This window comes from Ursus americanus, chromosome 11 (assembly GCF_024610735.1).
Source record: "Ursus americanus isolate L20-20 chromosome 11, mUrsAme1.1.p, whole genome shotgun sequence".
NCBI lineage: Eukaryota > Metazoa > Chordata > Mammalia > Carnivora > Ursidae > Ursus > Ursus americanus.
In genome coordinates, this window is record NC_142137.1 from 9,476,362 (window position 1) to 9,491,484 (window position 15,123).

The 15,123-nt window shown below is 40.9% G+C and overlaps 1 protein-coding gene across 4 annotated transcripts in view; it reads left to right on the forward strand.

The window, feature by feature from the left end:
- Positions 1–6,341: 6,341 nt before the first annotated feature.
- CASP8AP2 (caspase 8 associated protein 2) overlaps positions 6,342–15,123 on the forward strand; it is a 38,338-nt gene continuing 29,556 nt past the window's right edge. For 3 of the 4 annotated variants that reach the window (XM_087865321.1, XM_087865323.1, XM_087865324.1), the window contains exons 1-2: positions 6,342–6,444; positions 8,700–8,851. The gene's annotated coding sequence lies outside the window, so the exon portion shown is untranslated. The remainder of the gene's footprint in view (positions 6,445–8,699; positions 8,852–15,123) is intronic. The other variant, XM_087865322.1, reaches the window with a different exon arrangement.

The following is a 15,123-nucleotide window of genomic DNA, read 5'->3' on the forward strand; positions in this document are numbered from 1 at the left end:
TACCCTTTGCCTTTCAGGACAGATTCAAACTCCTTAACTGTGGTTTAAACAAGTCTCTGCTTCCCCTAGAGCAGGGAACGGCAAACTTTTTCAATAAACGGCCAGATGGTAAATATTTTAGGTGTTACAGGCTGTGTGGTCTTTGTTGCAACTCTTCAATTCTGCCACTGTAGTGTGAAAACAGCCACAGATAATAAAGAAACAAATGAATGTGGCTGTGTTTCAATAAAGCTTTCTTTATAGAGACTGAAATTCAAATTTCTTATTTTTTACCTGTCACAAAAATATTATCCTTCGTTTTCTCAACCATTTAAAAATGTAAAAGCCATTTGTAGCTCATGGTCCAGACTGCACAAAAACAGGCAATGAGCAAGATTTGGCCGATGGGCAGGACTTTGCTGACCCTCTGCTATCTCGTCTCCTTACACTCCCTCACACGCACTATGCTTCCTACTGGCCCTACAGAACCACTTTTTCTTTCTTGCTTGCTTTATTCTTTTCTTTCTTTCAAGAAAGAATTTATTTATTTGAGAGAGAGCAAGTGAACAAGTGAGCGAGCAAGCAGGTGGAGGGACAGAGGGGAAAGGAGGGAGAGGGAATCCTTACGCAGACTCCACACTGAGCACAGAGCATGACACAGGGCTTGATCCCAGGACCCCAATTTCATGACCTGAGCCAAAACCAAAAGTTGGCTGCTTAACTGACTGAGCTACCCAGGCGTTCCTTATTTTTTTTTCTTAAAGATTTTATTTTTATTTTATTATTATTTTTAAAAGATTGTATTTCTTTATTTGACAGAGAGAGAGAGAGAAAGAGAGAGAGCGCATGACTGGGGGGAGGCAGAAGGAGAGGGAGAAGCAGATTCCCTGCTGGGCAGGGAGCGCCACGCAGGATTCTATCCCACAACCCTGGGATCATGACCTGAGCTGAAGGCAGTTGCTTAACCAACTGAGCCACCCAGGCATCCAAACATTTTATTTTTAAATAATCTCTACACCCAACATGGGGTTCAGAATTGTAACCCTGAGATCAAGAGTTGCTTGGTCTTCCAGCTGAGCCAGCCAGGCACCCCATCCAGAACCACTTTCATTGGACTTGTCTTGCTTCAAGCCTCTAATTATACTATTCCCTTGTTCAGAATTCATTCCCACCCCACTTCCGCCCTTTCCGTTGGCTAACTCTTCCACTTTCAGGTCTTAGCTTAAAGGTTACTATATCTGAGAGATCTTCCCTAGAAGAAGGTATCCCCTGTAGAACTTAATGAAATTGCTTCATTTGTCTCTCTGCCCACCCCAACTAGAGTCGAATTCTTGGGGTAAGAGACCATATATAATTCATCTTCGTATTTCTAGTGATAATAGTAACTTACCCCGCGCCAGGGACCTTTCTAGGTGTTTTACATGTGTCAACCCATTTAATCCTCACAATAACCTATGAGGTAGATAGTATTACCATAGAATCCCCTCAAGAAAACTGGCTGGCTCACACAACAGACTCAATAACTATTTGTGAATTAATGAAGTTCATTATGCAACCATGTAGAACATTATTCTCCTAACAAACCACGCTGTTTTCTGCTTCCTTGCGTTTGTTCCTACAGCACTCTGTGTCTGGAATAGACTTCACTCCGTTCATTTCCACTACCATTAACATGATCTACTTTTCTTTTTTCTTTTTTTATAGATTTTATTTATTTGACACAGAAAGAGAGCAAGAGAGGGTGAGGTTGAGGGGCTGAGCAAGGAGCCCGAAGCAGGGCTGATCCCAGGACCCTGTTCCACATGCTCCCATTTAGAACTGTCAGTCATCCTCTTTTTCTGTGGTTGGGCCTTTCTCTTTATATCCTTAGCACACAGAGCACACTCAATAAGTGCTTTCTGAATGAATTAATAAATGCCACTGTCCAAGGACAGCAACTTCTTCCCGGAGCGTATATTTTTACAAAGCTGTAGACACAGTCTTCTAGCCACTTAATACAAACAGATGCTATGAACCCAACTAAGATCACCATGCCAGTATCCTGCAGGAAAAGGATATGTGTGTATCAGCCAAGCACCCCTAAATTCTTTTAAAACAACCACGGCACTTAGTATGTTGCCTAGCCTACAATGTCTTCAATAAGTATTTGTTAAAGTGAAGAATAATATTGAACAAATGAGACACTGAAGAAAATAAGAGAATCGACATTTGACAGTGCCACATTTCTATGATCCAAGAGTTTGGCTCTTCTAGGTTGTAAGGAAGAGAAAAGTGCTGAGATGCAGTGAAAGATGCATGGGGAAGGAAAGGGAGACCAGGAAGCTCTGGCAGTGGGTTGCTGAGGCAGCCAGGAACAGTGGCTCCCCTGTTCCCCATGCCTCAGAAGGAATGCTAATGACTGACAGTAGTCTTGTCATGGTCTTAACAGCAACTTGGTTGGATACCTGGGTGGTTTAGTCGGTTAACATTTGCCTTCAGCTCAGGTCATGATCTCAGGGTCCTGGGATCGAGTCACATTTTAGGCTCTGTACTCAGCAGAGAGCCTCCCTCTCCCTCAGTCCACTGCTCCTCCCTGCTTGTGTTTTCCCTCTCTCTGACAAATAAATGGAATCCTAAAAAAAAAAAAAAAAGCATCTGGGTCTATTGCTCATTTTTGTAGTGACTGTCAAACTTACAACACAGTTCCTTTCTATTGTTGTTTCACTCTTCTGTCCCTCCCCATCCTTATGGTTTCAGCTGTATCAATTACCTTCTACTCCCCTGTGAATTTCATATTTAAAACTCTCTTACACAAAGTTTCTGAATGCATCAGTTGGCAGTTGGTCACCATCTAATAAGAATACAGTTGATCCTTGAACAACACAGGTTTGAAATACACAGGTCCACTTATATTTGGATTCCTTTTTAAAAAATAAACAGAGTATAGTATTATAAATATACTTTCTTTTCCTTCTGATTTTTTATGATTTTCTCCATAACATTTTATTTACTCTAGCTTACTTTAAGAATATAGTATATAATACATAGAACATACAAAACATGTTAATTGACAGTTTATATTATTGCTAAGGTTTCTGGTTAATAGAAGGCTATTGGTAATTAGGTTTTTGGGAAGTCAAAAGTTACTGTCAAATATATTGCTAGTCAGGTAATGCTTCCAGACCCTTTAAGGAACAGAAGTAAGAAATACGTATATTTTTTAAAGATTTTATTTATTTGAGAGAGACCACAAGCATGGGGAAGCAGTCTCCCCATGAGCAGGGACCTCGATGTGGGGCTTGATCCCAGGACCTGGGATCATGACCTGAGCCGAAGGCAGACACTTAACCGACTGAGCCACCCAGGCACCCCATGAAATACATATTTTTAAAAATCATAAGGTCATGTTGGCATTTTCGGTTCAGATATAACAGTATAAGATTGCCCCCTAATTTTTTGTTTAATCTTTCTTCTCCCCCCTAATTTTTTTGATTTTATGTTGGATCTCTTTTCTCTTCCACAAATATCTTGATTCCTAAAAATATTAACATATTATATATTTGTCTTACAATATACATTAAATGGTTTCAAAATTACAATATTAAGACTAAGAAAACTGCATAAGGTATAAGATTGCTCTGCAGTTTTTTTTGTGCTTGGAGTATATCCTACTAATGGTGTACAGTCAGAGTACTGTGTTTATTTATTTATTTAAAAAGATTTTATTTATTTATTTGACAGATAGAGAGCGAGCACAAGCGGGGGGAGTGGCAGACAGAGGCAGAGGGAGAAGCAGGCTCCCTGCCGAGCAAGGAGCCCAATGCCGGATGGGACTTGATCCCAGGACAGGTCATGACCTGAGCAGAGGCAGCTACTTAACTGACTGAGCCACCTAGGCGTCCCAGAGCATTTTGTTTAAATGTCACTTGAGATAATTATTGGGATTGAGTGTTTATATTTCTTTTGTTTACAGTTTCATTTATTTCAATTTATTTTCCATTTTAGCATTTTTTCTTTCTAATTTGATTCAACTTTAAATACATGAAACACTTCCATGAAGCAAAAGCAAAAGGTTATAAAAAGGCAAACTCAGTACTTTAAATAGGTGAAATATATGGTATGTGAATGATATGTCAAAAAAGCTGTTGTTAAAAGGGTAAAGCAGTTATTAAAAAACGAAGAAAAGCAAGGTATATTTACATATAAAAATATTTAAATGGAAGTTTTAAAAAAGGCATACTCAAAGGAAATTCCCTTTCCTCTCTATCCCCTCCAGCCAGTCTTCTACCCTGGTAAGTTACCCTTTTATTAGGTTTTAATTTATTCTTCAAGTGTTTCTTATGCAAAAACAAGCAACTATATGTATATTCTTTTCCTCATTTTTTCTTACACAAAAGCCAGCATACCACACTGTACTTTTTCCTTCCTTCACACTATACCTTGTAGACTATTCCCCATGTAAGTACATATAGACATCTTCAGGAATTGCTTTTTTTCTGTTGTTGTTTTTTAAGTAAGCTCTATCCCCGCTGGAGGGGCTGGGGGTTGGGGGATGAGGTGGCTGTGTGATGGACATTGGGGAGGGTACGTGTTGTGGTGAGTGCTGTGTACTGTGTAAGACTGATGAATCACAGACCTATACCCCTGAAACAAAAAATACATTATATGTTAATAACAAAAAAATACAATAAGAAAAAAAAAAAAGTAAGCTCTATCCCCAATGGTGGGCTTGAACTCACCACCCCAAGATCAAGAGTTGCATGCTCTACCAACCGAGTCAGCCAGGCTCCCCTAGAAATTGCTTTTTTTTTTTTTTAAAGCAACATTTGCAATTGTGAGTCCAGATTTTATAAAACATGTAACTGTGTTACATTTGTTTTCTTTAAAAAAAATACTGATGCCTTCAGTTGATTTCTGGAAGTATCCCAAATTCCCAAGTTGGCATTGATTGACGTCTTTCCAAACAAATATTTTTAAATCAATCACTACTTTCTATTCAATGTAAATTTTTAAGAATTTCCAGTAAAATGAGAGGCTTTGTAAGGACTTTAGTAATAGGGCCATTCTTCTCTGAAAGATAAGTTTGGGGGAAAACTTCAGTTATTTTTGAGATATATATTCTATGTTCTCAACAAATATTTTTGGATGAATGTCATCATTATGCACCCATGCTGAAAACCCATATTCAATCAATTGGCAAGTTTTGTTGATTTCATCTCCTAAATATCTGAAATCTATCCTCTCTGTTACCTGCCATTTCCTCCAGATCCTCATTTCCTCTAGCTTGGATCACTGTCAGAGCATCTCAAAATTCTCCTTCTCAAGGCCAGAGGATTTTAGTAACGCGAATCAGATCACGACCGCACCAAGCATAAAATCCTTCAGTGGTTTCCAATGCCTCATCATTTAAAGGTAAATTCCAAGCTCTCTGACATATGTAAGGTCTTTTAAGCTCTGACCCCTGCCTCCCCCACCAGCCTCATTTCACACTTCATGCTCCAGCAACAATAAATACCTCGTAGTTGCACACCGTTTTAGTATTTCCCAGTCTCCACTACCTGGAATGCTTGCCTAACTTTTCAGAGGCAAAGCTGGTTGGGGTAGACTCCAGGAAACCAGTGTTCTTCCAGAACATACTCTCCCAAATGGAGGTCTTTCTGAAAAATTTAAAAATATGTAATAAGTTCATAGACAGTTACAAGTTATTAAAATGGACAAACAGGAGGAAGCGGTTAGAGATCAAGATGAGGATCCCCAGATCAGGTAGCAGAGAGGAAGTCATTTCTGTTTCACTTCCCCACCGATCAGTGGTGTAGGCCCCACCTCTGGAGGCTAGACCCTACCGGCATCTCTAGTTCCTGCAAGTCTATAAGCCAATTCGGGTATTCTACCCCCTAAAAAGCTCTTCTGTTCCTCCTACCCGACTGGACTTGGTATCCTGTCTTCAAAGCTCCCAATGCCCTGGGCTAAATTGTTTATCTATTATGCAGGAAAGTGTCTGAGGGCAAGGAACAGTGCTTATTTATCATTATGGAGCCAGAGTCCAGCACCACGTCTAGCACGCGGTTGACATTCAATGGAATTTATAGAATAAAGGACTAAATAAATGACAGGGCCTTCTCAGAGTTTACTTTCCCTTTCATTAAAGAGCTTCTCCCAGACTCCGCCCCCACCTTCTCTAAGGTCCCACCCCTTCCGCAGTGAAGCCCCGCCCCATCACCGTCCCCGCCAGCTTAGGCTCCGCCCCTTTCTCTTAAAGTCTGCACAAGCCTACGCGAGTTTGGCGCCAACCGTGTTTTTTTTTTTCGCCCTCCCAAAGGCGGGAACTAGTTATGTGCGCCGGGACGTTCTTTACGTCTGGTCTGATTGGCCGTGGATGCTCAGTCCCGCCTCCGCGTCCTGACTGAGCTCTGGCATTGGTGGAGATGCCAGGGAGACCTCGGTGTCCAGAAAGGATCCCCGGCTCTCTTGGGCTAGGCAGGGCGGGTAAGTTGATTTGGGGGTCCGGTCTGCTCGGGGCTGTTGGGGAAGAGACTGAATGGTGTGGTAGTGCCCCGAGCGGAAGCCGGTGGCTTCCGGGGAGCCAAGGAGTCCGGGGGAGCCGCGGCGTCGGGGGAGGGGGGGCGCGCCTGATGTCCGGGGCCCGCAGGTAGCTGCGTTCCCGCCGCCCTCGGGTGCAGTTTCTGGGCTCGCATTCGCGTCCCTCTGTGGTCCTTCGAGAGTATCCAGGGGTGCTTGGGGCGAGCGCACGTAGGAACTGCCCTTTCGACTGCTCCTCCCGCCCCTCCCCCCAAGCCAATCTTGTCTTGGGATGTACTCCTTAAAGCTTTCAGATGATATTCTGGAGGAATATGGCTTTCCTAAGTGTCAGGCCATCATTGATGTTGGTTGTTTCCGAGACTGTAATACCCGGAGAAGTTATCTGGATCTCCACAACGCCTAGAACAGCGCCTGACACATAGTTGGCCCCAACTCAGATGTTAATGTAGGATTCGCAGAAGCTCATAATTTGTGCTTACGGATCAAGTTGGCGTTGACTCTGATTCTTCCCTAGTCATTCCCAGATTCTTCCCTGGTCTTTTCCATTCTCCACACCTACAGCTCCAAACCTTTCCCCTTCCTCAGTGCCCCTCCCCCATCTCGCTCAGTGCTTCTTTGATTGGAGTGGGGCAGAGAACAGGGCAAGAATCCCATCCCCAACCCCCACCCCAGTTATCTTCTAGCGTTTCTTCCCATTTCACAAGAGGTGGACCCCTTTCAAAGAAAAAATATATATACTTTCATGTCTAATGAATATTCTTGATTTTGTCATTTGGCTTTAATGAAGGAGCTGGAATCTAATCCCAGATATGATTCCAGCTGTTTGACCTTGGGGCAAGTTTCTTAATCATTTGTTATTTGTTTCCTCATCTATAAAACGGGAAAAAGAATAGTATATACTTTATGGGACTTTGGAAGATTTAAAATAATGTATATGGAACAGTTAAGATCCAGGCATATAGTGTTCAGTATATGTAGTGTTTATTATTATTTAACCTTTACATTTTCTTCAGGGATCTTGCTGTATTACATTTAGTGTTTCCCATGAGCCTTAAATACACTCTCCTGCCCTGCCTTTTTCCTGTTTTTCTCTACAAATGCTCATTTCAGTCTTTCATTTTTTTTTTAAGGAAAATTTCCTTTAGACTATTTTTTATCACAAAAGGCTAAGTAATCCTCTCATATGCTTCGTCTTCACATCTGAATCCATTGGAATTGTTCCTAAAATGATTATGAGTGACCTTGCAGCAATTTTCTTTCATCGTCATGGTTCTCAGCATGTAAAGTTTTGCCTCTCCACTTCGCATAGGTGCAACACTCCTCTGTCAGTAGTACCTCGAATAATGTATTGAGATCCTCATTTGGGGGAAAGTGAGAGCACATGTGAATAAGCCCCTCTTTCCAAGAGATTCTGATACATAATCCTTCCTCTTTTTCCCCTCCTCCCTTTCCCAGGAGAATAACTGGCCTTTGTGATTTCAAGAGCGTATCTGACCTCTACCCATAATGTTTTGTCTTTTGTGCTACATACTTCAGTTTCCAGTTATCTATTAGACATCTTCACCTGCATGTCCTACAGATAATTCATCATGTTTTCTTTGGTTCTCTATTTCAGTTAAAAGCATGATTACCTTTTATCAAAGCTAGGAACTTCAGAGTTGTTGTCAATAAATTGGGAATACCAGTAATTCAAGAAATACTTTTTTTTTTTAAATTACCTACTGACTTGCAAGGCCCTGTGCTGAGAGGTGGGGTTACACTGGTGAACAGATAGAGCCAGTCCTGGTCTTCATTGGAGCTTACAGTCCAGTGGGTGAGATGGACATTTCTTTAGGAATTCCCACAAAAATGTAATCATAAACTGAAAAGAGGCCATATAGAGAAAGGACACAGTGGTATAAGAATATAATAGAGAGGGCCTGACCTGCAGAGGCCCTGTGGTGGGAGGGAACAAATGCATATTCAAGAGCTGAAAGAACGTCGGTATGATCAGGAGTAAAGACTGCTGGGAAATGGGGAAGAAGGATGAAGACTAACTGGAATTGTGGTCAGAGGCCAGGTCACTCTGGACTTTATAAGCAAAATTGTGACAAAATTTGTTTTTTAATCTAAAATAAGCAGGAAGCACTGATGGGTTTTAAGCAGAGGGGGGAACATGATCAGATCCGCATTTTTTTAAAAAGGTTTTATTTATTTGACAGAGCGAGAGACACACACACACAAGCAGGTGGAGCAGCAGGCCAAGGGAGAAGGAGAAGCAGGCTTTCCGCTGAGCAGGGAGCCCGATGCAGGGATCGATCCTGGAATCATGACTGGAGCTGAAGGCAGACACTTAACCGACTGAGCCAAGCAGGTGCCCCCAGATTTGCATTTTGAAAAGACAACTCAGGCTGTGATTTTGAAGTGGTCAAGAGTGGAGATTTGAATACACTTTCCATGAAATCTTTTTGATTCTCCCCAGAAATCTCAGATCTGCTTATTTATTTCCACTGCTAATAACTTAGTCACCCCTCATTGGCTCCTGTACTGTTTTAATAGTCTTCTCTGTTTTTTGCTACTAATATTTTCTGTACGCTTCTTGCTAGAGTTAAATTCCTGAAATGCAGATTTGATCGTGATACTGTCTTGCTTTAAAAATGTCCGTGGTTTCTCCCATTTCGTACTGAAGTCCAGGTATCTTAATTGCATAATATATCACCTGACTTTTCTAAAACCTCATTTCTCAAATTCTAATCTGTGGGTATTCACACCCAGACTTGTTTGTGAGCTCATAGATGTAGTGGGGAGATGGTATCAGGAATTGCGTTTGCAAACAGGAACCCATTTTGACTGAACCTTGGGATTTTGGAAACCTCAGGATAGTGAATGATGGGGCTAGAAAGTAGGCATCAGTGTGTATTAAGGTAGGGTGTTTGGACTTTATTCAGTAGACATTGGGAAGTAATGGAAAGTTTTTGAGCAGGAAGTGATAGGAGCAGGATTGCTTCAGAAAAACTAACTCAACAGTTGTGTGTAGCATGTGTTTGGAGAGAGAAGATAATTAGGTAACTGTAGTAAAGCCTGAAATAAAATTCAGATGGCAAGAATGAGGATTGGGAGAAACATAGCAGACTACTATCAGTAGGCTATTAAGGAATGCTAGTGCTACTCGAAGTAAAGATGTCAGGAGGTGACAGATGTTGATGGAAAGATGATCTCTTGGTTTTGGACTTGGTGAGTTTGGACTTACAGGAATGTGTTTATTAACTTTAGTATATTATTGCTGACTGTTGGTTTGTGTTTTAGTACAAACAGTTCCTAATTTTCAAGCACTCTGAGGTGGCGGCAGAGGAGTCTATAAATCTGATCTGGTACCCCTACTTTTTGTGGCAGTACTTACTATTTATTCCTTATCCCCTTGTATTTGCTCTTCAAGTGTTTAACTCAGCGAAATAAATTTTGCTTTGCAGTTGTAGTAAATAAGATATTGGTGTCCAGGACTTTGTTGCCTTAGGACAGCATTCAAATACATTTTTATAAGGACTCAGTAGCATTTAGAGCTAGTTAAGTGTTATTGAAATTGAAATAACTACAGCTCTGTGAAGTCCTTTCTGTGAGCTTTTTGTGGTAAACGAGATAAGATAATAAATTTGCGTTAAGACACTAAATTTGTGTTAAGTTGTTAAGAGCACCAATAAGAAACTAATATACTCAGGGCATCTAGGTGGCTCAGTCAGTTAAAGTGTCTGCCTTCGGCTCAGGTCATGATCCCAGGGTCCTGGGATTGAGCCCCGCGTCAGGCTCCCTGTTCTGTGGGGTCCTGCTTCTCCCTCTCCCTCTGCCTGTTGCTCTCCCTGCTTGTGCTCTCTCTCTCTCTGTCAAATAAATAAATACAAATCTTAAAAAAAAAAAAAAGGAAACTAATATACTCAGTCATACTTGCATATTTTATGTACTCAATAGGCACATGTACTTAGTTATCATATTGGACAGCTCAGATATACAGAACAATTTTATAATTATAGAAAGTTCTATTGGCCATTGCTGTTCTAAAAAAAGTAGTTTTCTAGTGCCTGGCTCAGTCAGTGGAGCATGAGACTCTTGGTCTTGGGGGTTGCAAGTTCGAGCCCCACGATGGGTGTAGAGATTACTTTAAAATCTTTAAAAAAAAAAAAAAAAGTAAGGTAATTCTCAAAGTGTGGTCCTTGGACTAGCAGTGGAGAGCCAGATTTTCAAGTCTCACTCCAGACCTGCAGAATCAGTAATTTGGGGGGATGGGACCCATCAGCCTTGTGTTCTAACTCCTTTAGGTATTTCTGATGTATGCTAAAGTCTAAGAACAACTTTAGAAAGCAAATGATTGTGATGGAGGTAGCTAAATGTAATGGTGTGATCAGTGTATGTCAGTACAATAAAGGAATGAGGATTAACTGTGTCTCTAGAAAAGAGGGTTCTCTTTTATGGTAGCTGGGTTTGGGAAGAGGATGAACAGTCCAGGTAAAGAGACAGAATGAGCAAGATACTGTGGAGGTGAAGTACATGGCATCATTCAGGAACTGCAAGTACAGACATTTCTGCTTCAATATATGCATTTTTGAAAAACGTTTAGTTCTATAACTCATTAAAACAGGGTTTATGGGAAAAACGGGTAGAATACGCAAAACCTATCTACCCATGTTACTAGGGCACCAACAAGAACAATAACAACTTTAATTAAAATGTTGGCATAGTTAACACATGTGAAATTCCTAATAAGTATCTCAGTAAATATTGATTTTTTTCTTAAGAAAAAAGAAAGATAGATAGAAGGAGGAAAAGGAAGAATTGAAGCTGTCGATTTGTGGAGACAAGAACAGGGACGTAAATATCACACTTTATAGATGTAGAGGCAGTTGCAAGTTTTGTGTGAAATATTGTGATGGCAGACTGGTTGGCTTTGGCTCGCTGCCTGGTGTTTGGGTCCCTCACTCCCCCCCCTCCGGCCCACCAAAGATTGAGGAAAACCATGCTTGCACCCTTGCAAGACAAAGCCTGTTACTGTACTGAGACCAGAGGAGGAAAGGTACTGATGGGCATCTAGGGTAATGGCATCAACGTAGGATTAGATTCCTTCAAGGCTTGTTGCATTTAGCTGCTATTAATTAATGGTGCAAATCTTTAACGATCTGGGAAGAACCCTGTCAGAACCAATGTAATTTCTGCATTACACTAACATCATTTCTCTACTTCTCAGTAATGTGTGTGCTACCTTGCATTATAGAAACATGTGGTGGTAGTGCGGAATTTCTCATGTGGCTAAATGGGGTAGGTGAGGGGAGCAGTGTGAGATAGAAAAGTTGTGATATTTCTGGAAAGGCCTTGTGTTCTGTGCTAGGAAAGCTTAGTTCAGTAATGTTTTGGGTAGCTCTTAAAGGTTTTTGACCTGGGAGTGAAACACAGGTTAGACATCAACAGGATTTGGGCTTTAGTGTAGAAAGTGGTAGAAGGAGAGGCCCCTGGATGGCTCAGTCAGTTTAGTGTCTGACTGTTGATTGCGGCTCAGGTCATGATCTCAGGGTTGTGAGATCAAGTCCTGTGTCTGGCTCCTTGCTGAGATTGGAGTCTGCTTAAGATTTTCTCTCTTTCTCTCCCTCTGCCCCTTCCCCCCGCACCCTCTCTCTCAAAAATAAATAAATAAATCTTGAAAAAAAAAAAGTTGTAGAAGGAAAAAGGTATTGACAGTATGGAAACTAGTCAGAAGACTTTTTTTTTTTAATGTTAAATTTTGTTTTAAAGATGTTATTTAGGGGCGCCTGGGTGGCTCAGTCGTTAAGCCTCTGCCTTCGGCTCAGGGCGTGATCCCGGCGTTCTGGGATCGAGCCCCACATCAGGCTCCTCCACTGGGAGCCTGCTTCTTCCTCTCCCACTCCCCCTGCTTGTGTTCCCTCTCCCGCTGGCTGTCTCTCTCTGTCAAATAAATAAATAAATAACATCTTTAAAAAAAAAATAAAGATGTTATTTATTTATTTGAGAGAGAGAGAGAGAGAGAATCCGAGTGGGTGGAGGGACAGAGGAAGAGAGCTAGAGAAGCAGATTCCCTGCTGAGCAGGAAGCGACACTGGGCTCGATCCCAGAACCCTGGGATCATGACCTGAGCTGAAGGCAGATGCTTAACTGACTGAGCCACCCAGGCATCCCAGCTAGGATACTTTGTAATAATTTAAGTGAGAAATAATTATATCAAAAACTGGAATAACTGAGTGGAAAGGAGACATTATATTTGAGAGATCTAAAAGTAAAATCACTAAGAATTTGTGATTTTAAGTGTGGATATAAGAAAAGTAAGTGTCGATATAAGAAAAGAGTGAACGATAATGGAAGTTTGTAGCTTGAGAATGAGTTGAGGCAGGAGACGATTGTTTATATATATTCCCATAACCGGGCATCTACAGTATTTGCTTTCTTCCATTATTATGTCTCATATTCTTTTTATTCTCACTGTCTCCATCTTGGGTTATCTTATTATGTGGACTCTCATAGTAGCCTCCTTCCCAGTTTCTTTTTCTATACTTTTGTCTTTCTAGTTCATTCCACACATTAATCTTTCCATTTCATTTCTTTATACTAATGTTTCTAACTTAAAAACCTTCAGTACTCTGATCTTCTGAATGTTCAAGACCAGATTCCTTGGACATTTAGTATCTTCTGTTTGACTCTAGTTATGATAGTCTTATCTTCAGTCCTCTTCTGTCTGAGGTCCATCCGTATATGTGTTCCCTCCAAAGTTAATGGTGTTCTCATTTGGAATCTCCATATCGCCACAGATACCTCCCTCTCCTCCATTGATATGCAGGTCCTTCTTCTACAAAGTAAGTCATCAGCAATGTGTATGATTTTATTCTCTACACATCTTTGCCAACATTTGGGAGTGGATAGTGGCTACAGAGGGGCATGAGGAGTACTTCTAGGGTGCTGATAATGATCTCTTTCTGAATCTGGGTGGTAGTTAGATAGATGTGCTTAGGAATCATAGGACTGTATACTTATGATTTGTGCTTTGTTCTATATTTGTTATACTTCATTAAAAGCTTACTCCCTTTCTGTCAAAACAAAAAATGTCCTGACTCTCCTAGGCCCTTTACACTTCAGTTTGAATTTGTGGTCAACTTCTTAAGTTTGACTGGAATTGCATTGAGTTTATAGATAAAGTTGGGGAAAATTTCCAACTTTGATGTTGAGTTTTCCTATATATGAATTATGTTTATTAATTATTAAAAAATTTTAAAAATATTTATTTATGAGAGGGAGAGCGAGCACAAGAGCTCACGAGCAGGAGCAGGAGGTGCAAGAGGGAGAGCAAGAGAGAATCCCAAGTAGACTTCACCTTGAGCACAGAGCCTGATATGGGGCTTGATCCCATGATCCTGAGATCATGACCCGAGTTGAAACCGAGTTGGACACTGAACTGACTGAGCCACCCAGGTGCCCCTAAAGAGTTTATTTTTAAGTAATCTCTACACCCGACGTGGGGATTGATAGTTTCATCAATCACATGCAGAGTCACATGCTCCACTGACTAAGCCAGCCAGGCGCTTCTGTTTTGTCATTTATTTAGATGAGAGGCAAATTGCCTGCTTTTGTAAATAAAATTTTATTGGAACACAGCCAGACCTATTTGTTTATATGTTGTCTTTGGTAACTTTTGAGCTCCAGTGGCAGGGGTAAGTGTTTGTGACAGACCAGATGGCCTGCAAGCATAAAATATTTACTTTTTGGCCTTGTAAGAAGAAAAGGTTTTCATACCCCTGATTTAGATCTTTTATTATTTTCTCCATAAAAGTCTTTCACATTCTGTATTAGATTACTTTCTGTGTACCTCATGCTTTTGTTATTAAAAATATCAGTTATGTTTTATTTATTTTTTTAAAGATTTTATTTATATGACAGAAAGAGTGAGCGAGAGAGCACAAGCAGGGGGAGTGGGAGAAGTAGGCTCCCTACTGAGTAAGGAGCCTGACAAGGGGCTTGATCCCAGAACCCTGGGATCATAACCTGAGCTGAAGGCAGACGCTTAACTGACTGAGTCACCTGGGTGCCCCTTTATTAGTTATGTTTTAAAACTGTTTTGCTGGCATACAGGAAAGCTGTTGGTTTTTGTGTGTTAATCTTATATTCAGTGTAAACTCTTACCAATTCTAATAATTTGTAGGTTTTTTTTACACTGGTGCTCATAGTGTGAATAATGTCATCTTTGCTCCTTTCCAGTTCTCATTTCCTGCCTTACTCTTTCAAATAGAAGTAAGCTTGACTTTAAAGGAGATGCTTCTATAGTTTCATCAATCATGTATGATGTTTAGTATGAGGGGTTTTTTTGGTAGTAGAAATATATCCTTTAACAGTTTAAAAAAGGTCCTTTCTTAAACTTGCATAAACTCCGTGTTTGCTGAGAGTTAGTGGTGAATTTATCATATGCTTTTCTTTTTTCTTTTTTTAAAGATTTTACTTATTTATTTGACAGAGATAGAGACAGCCCCCGAGAGAGGGAACACAAGCAAGTGGAGTGGGAGAGGAAAAAGCAGGCTCATATCGGGAGAACCTGATGTGGGGCTCCGTCCCATAACGCCGGGATCACGCCCTGAGCCGGAGGCAGACGCTTAACCGCTGTGC